We start from the raw sequence: 15,195 nt of genomic DNA on the forward strand, positions 1-15,195 counted from the left end.
CCACCAACTGTACAGGATAACAAACTATGAAACTTACTATCCAATGACTGGCTGCTACACAGCCGGGGTACATGTGGGTATTCTGTTGTTCTGTCGTCATGGCCATGTTCTGGTGCTCTGTTGCTGCAATGAAACAACATAAAATTAAACTTAATATGTTGCAAACTGTGTACCAAGTTTACAAAGGTTAGAGGCTAGCGTTAAAATTATGGCAAAATAAAGGTGAATAAATGATCAAAATGCAAAACATACATTACAACAACTTTCTGTTTGTATGTGTCGCACCCATACTTGCTATTGAGAAACAGGCTGCCACACAGGGTGCGCACTGGAGGGTGTTATGTTGTTCTGTGGTCCCGGCTGTGGGTTACAGCGATCCTGCCTGCAATTTGATGAAAAAGGAAACAGTTAAATGTACATAAGCCTGTCTAGAATAAAGTACTGAGACAGGTCGACGGACTACTCAATCACGCGAGATACTTACTCAGAAAGGGAGGCCCTTGCGACCACGTTTCGACCTGCAGACCCTGCACCTAACCAAAAAAAACAGGGGGGGTAACGGTATGCACAGTGTGCCAAACAGTAAAAACAAGGAATTTACAAAGGGCATTAAAATCCTGTGCGGAAAAGAAGAGGCCACTGACATTAAAACCTACCTAGAGGAGGCTGAGAAAATGAATAAACACGATGGTCGATGGGAGACAATGAAGGGAGCGTGGGAGGTACACCTGTCTTGAAGCCTGGCATTAAAAAAAAACACAGTAGGCTATAGTACATACATCTTGATGGTTTAACAAAGAAGTCAGGACACAACTAGCTACTGGAATACTATACTTACTTGCAACTGCATCGTTGGTCGTCCGATGCTGCAATGGAGTCCAGGCTGTTATATTGTTTTGGAAAAGAACACACACATTAGACGAACACTTTAGAACAGAGGGGATATATAATATGTGTTTGTGGATAACATATAGGGATGGAATAATTAAAGAAAATATACCATTTGCAGTGCGGTAACCCCAAGCGGAGTCATCCCGCAGTACAGCACGCTGCATCCCCCTGATCTCCTGTCGGAGATCCATAAACATCTGCCGTTGCTGCTGGGAATACGCTCTGGTAAGATTGCACAGTTCGCGCAAAAGAGCGTTTGTTTTATCAGATCGGGCATCGGCGTTCTCCTCCGCATTCTGCATCTGTGCACATATGGCAGTTGTGGAATGACGGACACGTTCTGCCACTTTTTCAAGCAGTACGTTTATACCCTCATTCCACTTGCCCTGCCTGTCCCACAACTTGCGATGTGCCTGCCATTCCTCCGCCGGGGTCCAACAAGGAGGGCCCATGGGCGATTCAATACAAGAAGATGGGGGGGTGGTTGGGACACCAACGAGGTCGAGTGTCACAGTTTCATCATCCTCCCCATCCTCTACTCCCACTGTAGGGGTCATCAACAGTACACCTAACAAATACAAAGGAAAAAACCGTAACACGGAACATGTAAGATACACAGTCAACGCTGATGTAAAATCTTTGTTCTAAACACGAAAACAAGTCTGTACTCACGTGCTTCTTCTCCCTCCTGTTGTGTCGCACATGGTGTTGCACACCCTGCTAACCATGTTGAACAGCCTGGGACAGGAGGCTCTGTGGCACATGGTGTTGCTGAGAGAAGATATGATAGAGGTATGCAAATAATGCTGGAGGTGACCGTGTACATTATAAGCGACTACCGCCTTAAAAAAAAAATACAGCGAACAGTGGTCCTACAAAAGGTAGAACACAATAGAAACTGCGATACAATACTTACGTGGAACTGCATCACTGCTACACCAGGAAGGGGAAGAGGTGGACTGACTTGTACTTTGCAGAGCATCGCAGGTAATACTGGAAGGGGCAGAGGGGGGCAGGCTTCTCATCCAGGCTGTTATACATGGCAAAGAACACACGCTTGTAAATGTGGTTGCTGTGCTCGAAGGGCTTTGCACATCATGACAATAGTCATGTAGTTATGTCCCCTACAGCACCCCACAGGAAATCATCAGTACTCACCACCTTCTGTGTCCTCAGATAATCTTGAATGTTCAAGATGTTCACCTACAAACGAAGACAAAAACAAGGTAGATTCAAAACCACCATCACTAAGAGGGTTGATACCCACACACACCACGACTTAAGCACAACGGTAAAATAGTCAACTTCCATACCATCAATGGTATTTTCCGACGTGTCATCCCCAGTGCATAGTCCAACCACCTGTTCACGACCAAGGGTGGCCAACACTGCCTCCTCCAGGGGAGTCATCTGCACTGCACATGGAGGGCCACCACCTGTCCCCTTTCCATGGTTCCACTTGTTCCGAGCCTTGACTTTCACCATACCCCTGAAGTCCTGCCAACGGTGCTTGCACTGCTCTAAAGTGCGTTTCCGCACACCAAGAGCATTCACCTCGTCCACAATCCTCCCCCATATCCTGTTCTTCTGTCCAAGCGTCAACCTGGACTTCTTAAAAAGTTGTCCAAATTCGTCACATACACCGCGAATCAATACTTCAAGCTCTTCCTCCGCAAATTTTGGAGCACGCTTACGCTTGCCATTGACATGAGGGCCCTCAATTGTCGCCTCATCCTCCTCACGCCACGACACATTATCCTGCATTGCTTCATGAACAGAAAAAAAAAGTGAAGGAGATGTTAGCACCTTAGAAAATAAATGTAGACGTGAACAGGAAAATAGCAGAAAACTCAAATTCTACCACATTCATAAGCTCTTTGGAAGGCCATACCTACCTATGCACACTCTGTATATGAACAAATGAATGGTGGAACAATACAGAACACACCTTGAAAAGAAAAAAATGTAGACGTAAACTAACAAATGGCAGCAAATCGCAATCAATCCCATTTCATAAATTCATGTGAGCCTCTTACCTATAACGATTTTTCGGAAAACAAAAAGGATGAAACCATGTGGCACACACCACACACCTTACAAAAGGGAAAAATAATTTATTAACGGCAAATGCAGCGAAATCACGATTTACAACATCAGAGGCTCATGACAACGTCTTACCCACCTGTGAACACCTTGTTTTAAAAAATACAACGTGGCACAAAGGAAGGAAAATAGCGAGAAGAAAAACGAAGCAGGGCAGTAGCCCGGTGATCGCCTAAACAGCAGCAACGCGATTCCTACACGCTGTGGATGCACGCTGTGGACGCACGTTAATGACGTCAGGCAGGGGCGCATATTACCTACGTCGATACCGTGTGCTTTACGAATTTGCAACAGCGCATGCGTTTTCTGCTCCACTACGAAACTGTCGTGCATCCGACTTTTGAATAACGAATCAGAGTTTCCAGGTGGGGTTTCTTGGTGCATTCTTCGTTTTTTACAAATCGGTAAGTCCTTTAATGTTTTTCATTCCTTTACGTTTGGTTGATGCATCTGCCTCTTAGTGTGATTTCAACTGCCATAATGTCCCAATGGACCCCAAGTGATGGCTGTACTCCAAATATCCGCCGCAATCCCCGTAATTCCTTTTCCAGCCGCAAAATCTCCCGGTCCCTGACCTTCCTATGGTGGCTAACATAGCTGATTATATCTCCACGCAGTACCGACTTGGCTGCTTCCCATAGCAATGTGTTGTCCATTGTAGGTCCCTCATTATGATTTAAGTACTCAGTCCACTTCCCTAGAAGATATTCCTTAAACTTCCCATCAGTGTACAAATAACTAGGGAATGACCAAGTCTTCGCACAGGTGTTTTGAGTCCTGGGAGTCCACACCGACCACACCACAGCGTGGTCTGATATTACACAGGGACCAATTTCAGCCTCTGCAATGTCCGAGAAAATTGACCACGAGAATAGCAAATAGTCTATTCTTTAATGCGTGTTATGGGCTCTAGATTGGTGTGTGTATTCCCTGTCAGAGGGGTATAATGTCCTCCAAACATCTATAAGGTCCAGTAATGAGCAAAAGTTGGGTAATCCCCTAGTCCCAGGTTGTCTCTGTCCAGGGGGGGGATGGGATTTGTCTACGGTAGGATCCCATGTCATGTTAAAATCCCCCCCCCCCCCCAGTAGTAAGGGGAGTGTCTCTGCTTTGGTTAACACCGCCACCAGCTTTTTATAAAAATTAAGATCCAGCTGATTTGGGGCATATATGCTGCCCAATAAAACTTTGTGGCGAGCCACCACCGCAGAGACAAAAATAAAACGTCCATCAGGATCTTTTACAATGTTAGTAGCCTGTGTAGCCACTCCTTTCCTGATAAGGATAGCTACCCCACCTTTTCGCCCAACTGCTGCAGACGCAATACAATCCTCCACCCACCATCTCTCTAATTTAGCATGTTCACTGTCAGTTAAATGCGTTTCTTGTGAGTATACAATGTCAGCTCTAATACGCTGTAGGTGATGCAATATTTTAGATCTCTTAATTGGTGAATGTATTCCCCCAACATTCCAGGTTACTATCTTAACCAGGCTCCAATAAAGTTACAAAGGTAATCTGCCATACCATCTCTATTTCCTCAGAGAAGAGCCAGCCCAGCCCCTGGCCCCTCCTTTTCTTCCTCCCACAAATCTTGGTCCTCCTTGCTGCCCTATTATCCGTTAACCCAAGCATACCAACCATTATTCCTTCTCCCGCTTTCCACAGTGTATCCCGCCCTACCTGATCCCCTCCCCACCCCAGATCCCTCCCTTCCCTCCCAACCTTCCCAGTACCCTCCCCTATCATTACCTTACCCTCACTATTCCCCGATAAACCCCTAAAGGTTTTAGGTCACATTTAACGCCCCCTCCATCCCAAACCTTAAATTCGTGAACATATTCTTCTCTTACGCCCTTTTTATAATATCCCTACTCCCACCCTTTATTAAGTCCCTCAGTTCCTTTCTCCAACAGTGAAAACAAACATTCAATGATGCATAACCTCAAACCAACAGTACTCCCCACCTAGTCACATATCAGTTCAACATATGCGCTCCAAGCTTTGATCTAATTAAGTGACTTTACCAGCCCTTAAGAAACCTCAGTTGTCTTCTCGCAATGCAGCACACAGTTCCATGCACTCGATCCCCCAGGCATAGTGAATATTCCTGCAGAGCTCCACAGTGTCCTTCTCCATGTCTCACAGCGAGATCCAAAAGTAATAATCAATTGTAATCCATACTCTGTGTCGTTAATATTCCACCTACGCTGTGGCGTCCTCGAAGTACAATTTCCTCTATGGATCCTCCACCCATCTCAGCGCTCACTATCCGGCAGTTGTACAAACTTCTGCGCCTCTTCCACCAAGGAATAAATGTCTGTAGAGGATTGATATGTAATTCTCAGCTGTGCAGGGTATAACAGCGCGAATCGAATCTTGCGCTTCATGAGTTCTGAGCAGATAGGGGAGAATAATTTCCATTGAGCAGAAACCCCCGCTGAATAATCTTGAAAGCATAGTACTTTATGGGCACCACACTTCAGCTCCTTTCCGCCTCGAATCGCCTGCATGATCGCCGTTTTGTACGCGAAATTGAGAACCTTGCAGATTACCACTCTTGGCTTAGTGACGTTTGCCTGTTTGAGGCCCAAGCGGTGTGCCCTTTCAATCCTCAAGAGCCCAGTTCTGCAGGTAACGCCAGATCTTTAGTTAGCCAGGACTCCGGGAAGCGTTTTAAATCTTGCTCTCCTTGGTTTTCGGGTATTCCCACCAGACGTAAATTATTACGTCTGGACCGATTTTTAAGTCCTCTATTTTTTCAGCATATGCTTTAATTTGTGTTTGAAGTTTAGTTTGAGCTTCTAGCTTCACCATGCAGTCTTCCACGTCGCTGGTGCGCTGCTGATACGCCGCCATATCTTCCCCGATTTGGGCAACATTATTGTGCAGGGTTTCTAGCTTGGCTGCCAGGGTGCCCAATTTCTTTTCCAAGATAGCTTCCATGGCGCTGGTGACCTCTCCAACAATTTCGGCGGCCCATGCGGAGCCCACCTGAGAAGCTGCCGGGCTCGCCGGAGCCACCATCTTGTCTTCCGCCGGTTTGCCTTTTTCTTTGCGCAAATTCTTGGTTGCCATCTGTGGATTTCAGTTCAATATTGTGGCAGCGGGATCCGCGGTGGTTACACTTTGTGTAGGGTGATTTTCACGCTGTTTCTCGGGCTGTTTATTGCCGATTTGACGATTAGAGAGCGGGAGCGAAACTACTAACGTCTGCTCCCAAGCATAGCATCACGTGACCCCAGCTCCTCTCTATTAAAAATCTCCTTCAAGACAATCAAAATTCTCTGTCGGATATAAAAGAAGAAATATCTGACATTAAAACTCACCTTACTGCGATGGAAGCTCAGACTGAAACTTTAGAAAACAAATATGAAGTCCACGAGAACCTGACTGCAAATTTGCAAAACAAGTTCCTTGCTCGACTACTAGCTAAGATTCTTGATCTGGATCCTGCTCAGCGAATTGAAATTGAATGTGCGCACAGCGCCATCTTTTAAGCCAGTAAACCAAAAATCTCCGAGACCAATGAATATCAAACTCTTGCGCTTTCCATTAACTTTAACCATCTTACAGAGAGCTAAACTAAAAGCTCCTCTTGTTTTTGAAGGTATGAAGCTATCCATCTTTACGGATCTTAATAAACCTACAGTACAAAAAAGGAAAGCCTTACTCAAACTCAGAGATCGTTTGAAAAATCTGAGCACTCAATATGGTCTTTTCTATCCAGCCAGGATGAGGGTAACGATACACAACACCACTCGCAATTTTGATGAGCCTGATCAACAGAGAAAGTTTTTGGACTCCTTCAAAAAGTGAAATAACACCGATAGTGTCATCTCCTAAATCAGGTTCCTTTGGTTACCACTTAAACTGTCTTTTATTATCCCACAGTTTGTTTGTGAATCTCTCTTTATTGTAAATAGCAATTTACTTCTCTTTCTGATTTGTTGTAAACTCACTGTATATTTTATGTTTGGGAGAATCGGCTGCCATGTGCCTTGACCTCCACTTCCCAGGTTACTTTTCACCTCACAGGTTCTCCTGCTGATTAGTTAGCGCTTTCATGCTTGTTTTTTCTAGTATTTAATATTTGTCTTTTCTTCTCTGCTTATCAAGCATCACTGTATATATAAGTACGTTGTTTCATATGATGTAACTAATTTCATTGGAAAGCTACTCAGCTCTCTTTTTGTTAGAATCTTCAACTTTGATCTTAATTAAAATTTTCTCCGTTAATGCACAGGGTCTAAACAACCCTATAAAACGTTAAAAAAACTTTCAGTATATTTCCAGTGTTTAAATGCTGATATAATCCTTATTCAATAAACTCATCTTAATAGATCAGATTGTATGAGACTACAAGATAAATGTTATTCTATTGCTGGTTTATCACCTGCCTTTTATAAACGTAATGGAATAGCAATTTTAATCCGCAAATCCTTGCAATTTTCTATTGAAAAACAATTTTCTGATAATGAAGGCAGATAGGTAATACTTATGTTATCTCTACAAAATTCAAAACTTTTGTTAGTTAGCTGGTATGCTCCAAATGTGGATTCACCTCTGTTTTTTCTTAATATAATTTCAGAGATTATCTCATGTGATTCTAGTAATATTATAAAAGGAGTGGTTTTATCAAGTTCAAGACCTTATCCTAGATAAGAAATCTAACTGTCCCCCTAGATCTACCAAATTTTTAACAAAGATTCAAGATTTAAAATCTACTCTAGGTTTAGTTGATCCGTGGTGCCTTTTTCACCCCAGAGAGCATAATTACGCGTTTTACTCAGCTCCTCATGGCAGCTATTCCAGAATTGATCATTTTCTCCTCACTCATGTCCTTTACAAATACTGAAATTCTTAGCAAAACCTTGTCTGATCATTCTCCTGTATCTCTCTACCTTGATGCTATAATGGTTAATCACCATAAGTTATCATGGAGATTCAATTCCACAATGCTACAAGATGATAAATGTGTTCACTACATCAAAACCAAAATTCTACAATACTATGAATTTAACCCTATTGAAGACTATAAAGCTCTCATATGGCAGGATGTGTTCAAAGCAAATATAAGAGGACACATTATTAGCTTTTTGGCTGGGAAAAATCGTGAATGTAAAAAGGATCTATCAGACAAAATCTCTAATATTAAAAACTTAGAAAACAGATTTCTGGTTGATAATGACCCAGCCACTCTCCTCACCTGACAAACAATAAAATATGACTTTAATACTGCTCTCTCTAAAGAAGCTCTAGAACTGATACATCTTCAAAAATCTACCTTATATGCAGAAAATAATAAAGCAACTTACCTTTTAGCTCAATATCTCAAAGCTAGATTGAATAGGACTAGAATATCTCAAATCATTGATTCCACAGGTATCACACACACTAGTGACAATGATATTGCCCCACAATTCCAAAACTATTATAAGCAACTTTATGATTCAGAAATCCAATTTTCCAAAGACTCCTTCCAACAGTTTGTAAAAGATTTTCAACATCCTATGGTCACCTCTTCCCAGAACTCTATACTGGATAAACCTTTCTCCCTACAAGAAATATTAGATGCTATTAAATCTCTTCCCAAAGGGAAAGCTCCCGGAAATTATGGCTTTACCGCCGAATTTTACCAAGTATTTGCAGACCTACTGATTTCTAAGTAGAATATTACTTACAAATTGTTAATCTCTGACAGTCATGAAACTGGTTCCTTTTTTCAATCCACTATAATTTTTATTCCAAAACCTGATAGAGATTCAACTAATGTTGCCAATTATCCCCCTATTTCATTAATTAATATAGATAACAAAATATATGCAAAAATCCTAGCTCTACGCTTACAAAATGTTCTCCCTGATATTATACATAGAGATCAGAATGGTTTGACTCCTAATAGGCTCCCTAATGATAACAAGACTCTTCTGGAATATTCTTGCATATACAGAAAATATCAAGAAGCCCTTTGTTGCTGTTTCACTTGATGCAGAAAAAGCATATAGAATTGAATGCCCTTATCTTTTCCATGTTTTACACTGGTTTAATTTTAGCCCTCTTTTTATTAAGATGGTTCAACTTCTCTATAGTAATCCAGTAGCTTCAATTGCAGTTAATGGTACTTTATCCCAATTCTTTAATCTCAATAGAGGTACCAAACAAGGGTGCCCATTATCACCTTTGCTTTTTAATATTGCTCTGGAACCCCTAACTCTCACAATTAGAGCTAACTCCAGCATAACTGGGATCTCCCCTGATAACGAAGTATATAAACTGCCCATATATGCTGACGATATATTAGTGTATACCACACCAAATTCTCTCCCATCACTACTGGAAGTAATAGATTCCTTTTCTCCACTTTCAGGATACAAAATCAACTGGACCAAATCAGTAGTTATGCCTTTGAACTCCTTTGTTCAAAAACATCAGATATCACATGTACCATTCTCCTGGGAACCCAACAAAATTAAAAAGCTCGATATATGGTATTCCAACTCAATTGACAATATTCTCTCCTTAACCACTTCGATTCTAAATACTTGGTCCCCTCTATATCTCACCTGGTGGGGCAGAAATTAAGTTATTAAGATGGTTCTAGCTCCCAAATTAAATTACATCTTTAGTATGACCCCCCCCTTCCTTTTACAAAGTCCTTATACAAAAGTATTGATTCCTTATTAAACAAATGTATGTGGAAACAAAAACCTCCCCGTATAGCTCTCAATAAACTAAAATTAGCGAAAGATAAGGGAGGTGTTAACATCCCTGATTTAAAAAAATATCATATGGCCTTTAGATTGGCACAATCTATATTTTGGTTCCAAAAAGATTCATCTCTAGATACTCCTAGATGGCTCACATTTGAAGCCTCTCTGATTCATCCTTGTCCAGTTCATCTTCTCCCTTTTATGGATACGTATCTTTATACTAGATCTCTATGTTTATTAAAGGCTTCAGCATGTTTTATTAATGAGTTTAAAATAGGTCTTAACCTTAAGACTGATACTTTAGAAGATACACCAATATGGTATAACTCAATTTTCAATTTTACTTCATTATCTCACTATGAATATGAATGGAAAAAAAGGGTATATGATCTTTATCTCAATTTTTATCTGGTAATTTACTGTCTATGCAAGCTATCTCATTATTATACCACATCTCTATTATAGACTCTGAGTTGTGGAAATGTATCTCATCTTATCTCCTCATTCCAAGCATCCAACTCTCTTTCTCCAACCTCTTCTAAATTTTTATCCCTTTGTCAGAGCATAATCTTGTTGAGAAAAAAAGCCTCAACGATCTACAAAAAACTACAATAAGTGAACAATACAAATGAAACTCCAACAGAACTAGCCTGGGAAAGGGAACTTGACATACCATCATCAAATTTTGATTGGTGTGCTTTCTGGACTACAACTCTTTGTCCTACAAAGTCTGCAGCTATATCTCAATCCTCATTTTTTTATTATGCATCATGCTTATTGGACCCCTTCACGCTTGGCTAAGATTACCAAGAAATCATTCTTCTCGATTTGCTGATCATGTCTTGCTAATACTCATGACTTGTCTCATATGATTTTCTACTGTAAACACGTACGAGCTTATTGGAATCTAATATGGTCTCGTATTTTCCTTATATTTTGTTTACCTATGAACCTCACCATCACTTACAAAATTGTAATCCTGCGCTCATCTTACCCTGACATTAATCTCCCAGTCTCTGAAATGAAACTATTTGATTCAACGTTAGCTGTAGCTACTCATCTTATAATTTGTAATTGGAAAAATAACTGTAATCTATGCTTTAATGAATGGTGGAGCTATATATGTATAATCAGAAAATATGAAACATTATTAGCCTATAAACTTTATAGGGTCAAAAAGGCCTCTAAGATCTGGGCTCCTCTTGACTCTTTTTGTCTTCAAACTCAAATTGAGTATCAGGGTTGACCTCTGAAATTTTTTTCCTTTTATATAGTCTTCTCTTTTCCAAGATACTATACAGGGTGATACATTTGTACATGCTGATTATTATTGAAGCCATTGTTAATTGTTTATCTTCTTATATGTTAAGTTGTGATATTCTTTCTTTGTAATTGACAAATCTCCTAATAAAAATATGTAAACGGTAAAAAAAACCCTCTACAGCGGAGCCACGATGGCTGAGAAGCCCGGCGGTGTTTGGTTTGCCAGCGTCGGAGGGTAGGCTCCTCCAGCGCTGGTAAGTACTGCACAGCAGTGGAGTCGGTAGTTCCTCTCTCTCCTTCAGTGCTGGCAGGTGCGGCTCACTCGGCGTCGGTCCCCGTGGCAGAGCCTGACAGCACTGCTTCCTCAGCAGGAAAAGCCACCATTTTGGTGGGCTCTCCTGCTCTTGCAGACAAGGATAGCCCGGTTTGTTCTTTGCAACCAGAGAGCTCCGCTGTTGCTGGCCTCAGGTTCTGACATTGCAGGAGGAAGGTTACTCGCCTGAATTTGTTTTACAAATGTACCAGACATTTTTGTTAAAAAAATCTGGTGCTGAGGCTTCTTCTCCTCCTACCTCTGCTGGGGATGGCCTGCCTGGTCGTTTTCATCCTCCTAAGAGAGTTCTCCCAGAGGAGCAGCTTTCTGAGCCACATTTAAATATGCCTTCCTCGCAGGAGGTGGAAGGTTTAGAACCTCAGCAGTTAGAGGATCAGCTCTCTTCTGATCCAGGTACAGATTCCATACCCGTGGGTGAGGATCCCTTGGTAGTGTGGATATTCCACAAAGAAGATATTCAGTAGTTAATATCCTTAGTATCTTCCACCCTGCATTTTGAGGATCAGCAGACTGCAGTTACTGAGGTGCGTAAGGTGAATCTCTTAGTAAAGGGCATTAAGCGCTCGGGGAAGACATTCCCTAAGCACCAGGATATCAGAGACATCATCCAGGTGCAGCGGGATGCCCCAGATTCTCCTTTTCGCTTAGCCAGGTCCATGGTGCTTCTTTATCCTGTCCCGGAGGAGGACAAGTCCCTGCTTAAGATTCCAATAGTGGATGCGGTGGTCTCAGCGGTCACTAAGCGTAACACGGTTCCCGTCTATGGAAGTATGGGCCTGAGGGATGTGCAGGATCATTGCGTGGAGGCTCTTTTGAAGAGTAGGTTTGATGTTTCATCCTTGGTGGTTCAAGCAGCTATTTGCGGTTCCTTAGTAGTTAGAGCCTGTTTCTGCTGGGCTGAGCGAGTCTTGGACAGGGATTCGGACGATTTGTCTTCCATAGATGCGGAGGTAGCCAAGATTGAGATGGACTCGGCCTTTTTAGCTGATTCCTTGTACGATTTGTTGAGAGCCAAATCCATGGCCTTGGGGGTTGCGGCTCGTCGAACTGTTTGGTTGAGAGGTTGGTCGGCAGATGCTGCCTCCGTCTAAGTTGAGTAAGTTTCCCTTTAAGGGTTTCTTACTGTTCGGGGATAAGTTGTATAAGTTAGTTCATAGCCTAGGGGATAATAAAGTGCCTCATCTTCCATAGGATAGGCCTAGAGCAGTTGGCGGGGTTGCGACAGGCTCCAAGGGCAGGGGGCGTGATTTTCGGCGGTTTAATTCTGGGAGGGGTCTCCAACCCCAGAAATCCCAATTCTTTCAGAAGCCTCAATCCTTTTGTGGCTTCCATCGTGGGGGTCGAGATTCTGGACTCTCTTTCCAGTCCCCCACCCGTCCTACCCAATGAAGGTACGCGGGACCTTCCTCTGATTCCAGTGGGATCTCAGCTCTCTCACTTTCTTCAGAGCTGGGCCCAGATTACCTCAGATCAATGGGTTTTAGAGGTTGTTCGAGATGAGTATGCCTTAGAATTTGCTCGATCCCTAGCAGACACCTACTTAGAATCCCTCTGTTGGTGTCGCTTCAAAGTAAGCGCAGTGCGAGATACCCTCCTCAGGCTGTTAGACCTTCAGGCTATTTGTCCTTTTCCGTCCTCAGAAATCAGGCAGGCCGTTACTCAATTTACTTTGTGGTTCTGAAGAAAGAAGGTTCCTTTCGGCCCATCTTGGACCTCAAGGTGGTCAATCTTATTCTCAAGGTGTCCAGCTTCAGGATGGAAACCCTTCGTCGGTTATAGTCGCTGTCAGTGCGGGGGAGTTTCTGACGGCATTAGATCTGATGGAGGCATATCTCCACATTCCTATCAGGCCCCATCACCAGCGTTTTTTTTTTCGTTTTGCAGTGCTGGGTCATCGTTTTCAGTTTCAAGTGCTCCCCTTTGGTCTGGCAACAGCTCCTTGCACGTTCACCAAGGTTATGATAGTAGTCGCGGCTGCTCTCAGAAAAGAGGGCATTTTGGTTCATCCTTACCTAGACGACTGGCTAATTCAGGCAAAGTCATATCAAGAGAGTGTGGAAGTCACAGCTCGGGTAGTTCAATTCCTGAACTCCCTGGGCTGGGTTATCAACTTTGCCAAGAGCCGTCTATCTCCCTCTCAGTCCCTGGAGAATTTGAAGCTGTTGTTCAACACGGCACAAGGTCGGATATTTTTGACACCGAACAGGCTACTCAAGCTGCATACCCAGATTCAGAGCTTCATTTGTCAGATAGTTCCCTGTGCCCAGGTGCAGGTGTTGGGATCCATGGCATCCATAGAAGTGGTCCCTTGGGCCCGAGTGCACATGAGAACTCTTTAGTCCTCCCTCTTGTCCAGGTGGTCTCCACAGTCGGATTTCTCTGTGGAAGAGGCTGCCTCTGCGAACCGAGGAGCGCAGAAGACTCCACTGGTGGCTCCGACTGAGCAATTTGACCAAGGGAATGCCTCTGGAGGCCCCCCAGTGGATAGTAGTGACAGCAGATGCCAGCCTTCGGGGCTGGGGAGCCCACTGCATGGGTCAGGTTGCTCAGGGTCTGTGGTCTGCCCAAGAGACCTCTCTGTCAATCAACTTGGAAACCAGGGCGATTCGGCTGGCTCTGTAGGCCTTTGTGGTGGTGCTCAGAGGAGCTGTTGTATGGATTCTGTCAGACAATGTAACGGCAGTGGCTCATGTTAATCGTCATGGAGGAACGAAAAGTCGCCTCTTGCAGCAAGAGGTGGCAAGGCTTATGGCCTGAGCGGAGGGTCAATTGGTAGCACTCTCAGTCTCTCATGTAGCAGGGGTGGAGAATGTCCAAGCGTATTTTCTCAGTCAGCACACTCTCGATCCGGGGGAGTGGTCTCTCAGCCAACAGGCATTTCGCTTGATAACAAATCGCTGCGGGATTCCGCTCATGGACCTGTTCGCCACAAGTCGCAATGCAAAGGTACTTCGCTTCTTCAGTCGAAGAAAGGACATCAAGGCAGAGGGCATAGATGCACTTCTTCAACTCAGGGTCTTCTCTATGCATTCCCCTCGTGGCCTCTTCTAGGGCAACTCATTCAAAGGATTGAAACACATGGAGGTCTGGTGATTTTGGTGGCTCCGGACTGGCCTCGCAGACCATGGTACGCGGATCTGTGACATCTTCAGTTGGCTCCCCCGCTCCAGCTCCCCGACCAGGTTGGTTTTCTGGTCCAGGGTCCAGTCCTTCATCCGGACCCAGTTCGATTTTGTCTTACGGCCTGGCTCTTGAACAGGTGCGCTTGTTGAAGAAGGGTTACTCTTCTCGGGTTATTTCCACCATGCTCTGCTTGCATCGCCGCTCAACATCCTTGAGCTATATCGGGACTTGGCACATTTTTGAAGCCTGGTATACTGAACGGGACATCGCTCCTCTTCGTGCTGTCTATCCTTACAGGTCCTCCTTTTGAGCCTTTGTCGTCTTGTTCCCTTAAGGATTTAACTCTCGAGACGTTTTTTTCTGGTAGCCATTGCGTCAGCTAGACGAGTGTCAGAATTGCAGGCCCTTTCATGTAGGTCTCCTTTTCTAGAATTTTCTAAGGAGCACGTTGTTTGCGACTGGTGCCCTCGTTCCTTCTTAAAGTGCTTTCGCATTTTCATCTTTCCCAGTTGGTGGTTTTGCCAGTTTTGGGTTCCTCCTCCGGTTCAAAGGATCAACGCAAGTTATGGATGTTGGATGTTCAGAGAATCCTTAAGCATTATCTGAAGGTCTCAGAGGATTTCAGGCGGTCGGACCATCTGTTTCTACTTTTTGGAGGTTCTCGCAAGGGGTTGGCAGCTTCCAAACCCACTATTTTGAGATGGCTTAAAGAATTGATTGCGTTCGCTTACCTCTTGGCAGGGAAGCAAATTCCGGAAAGGCCCATTC

The sequence above is a fragment of the Microcaecilia unicolor genome, chromosome 1 (genome assembly GCF_901765095.1).
Source record: "Microcaecilia unicolor chromosome 1, aMicUni1.1, whole genome shotgun sequence".
Taxonomy (NCBI): domain Eukaryota; kingdom Metazoa; phylum Chordata; class Amphibia; order Gymnophiona; family Siphonopidae; genus Microcaecilia; species Microcaecilia unicolor.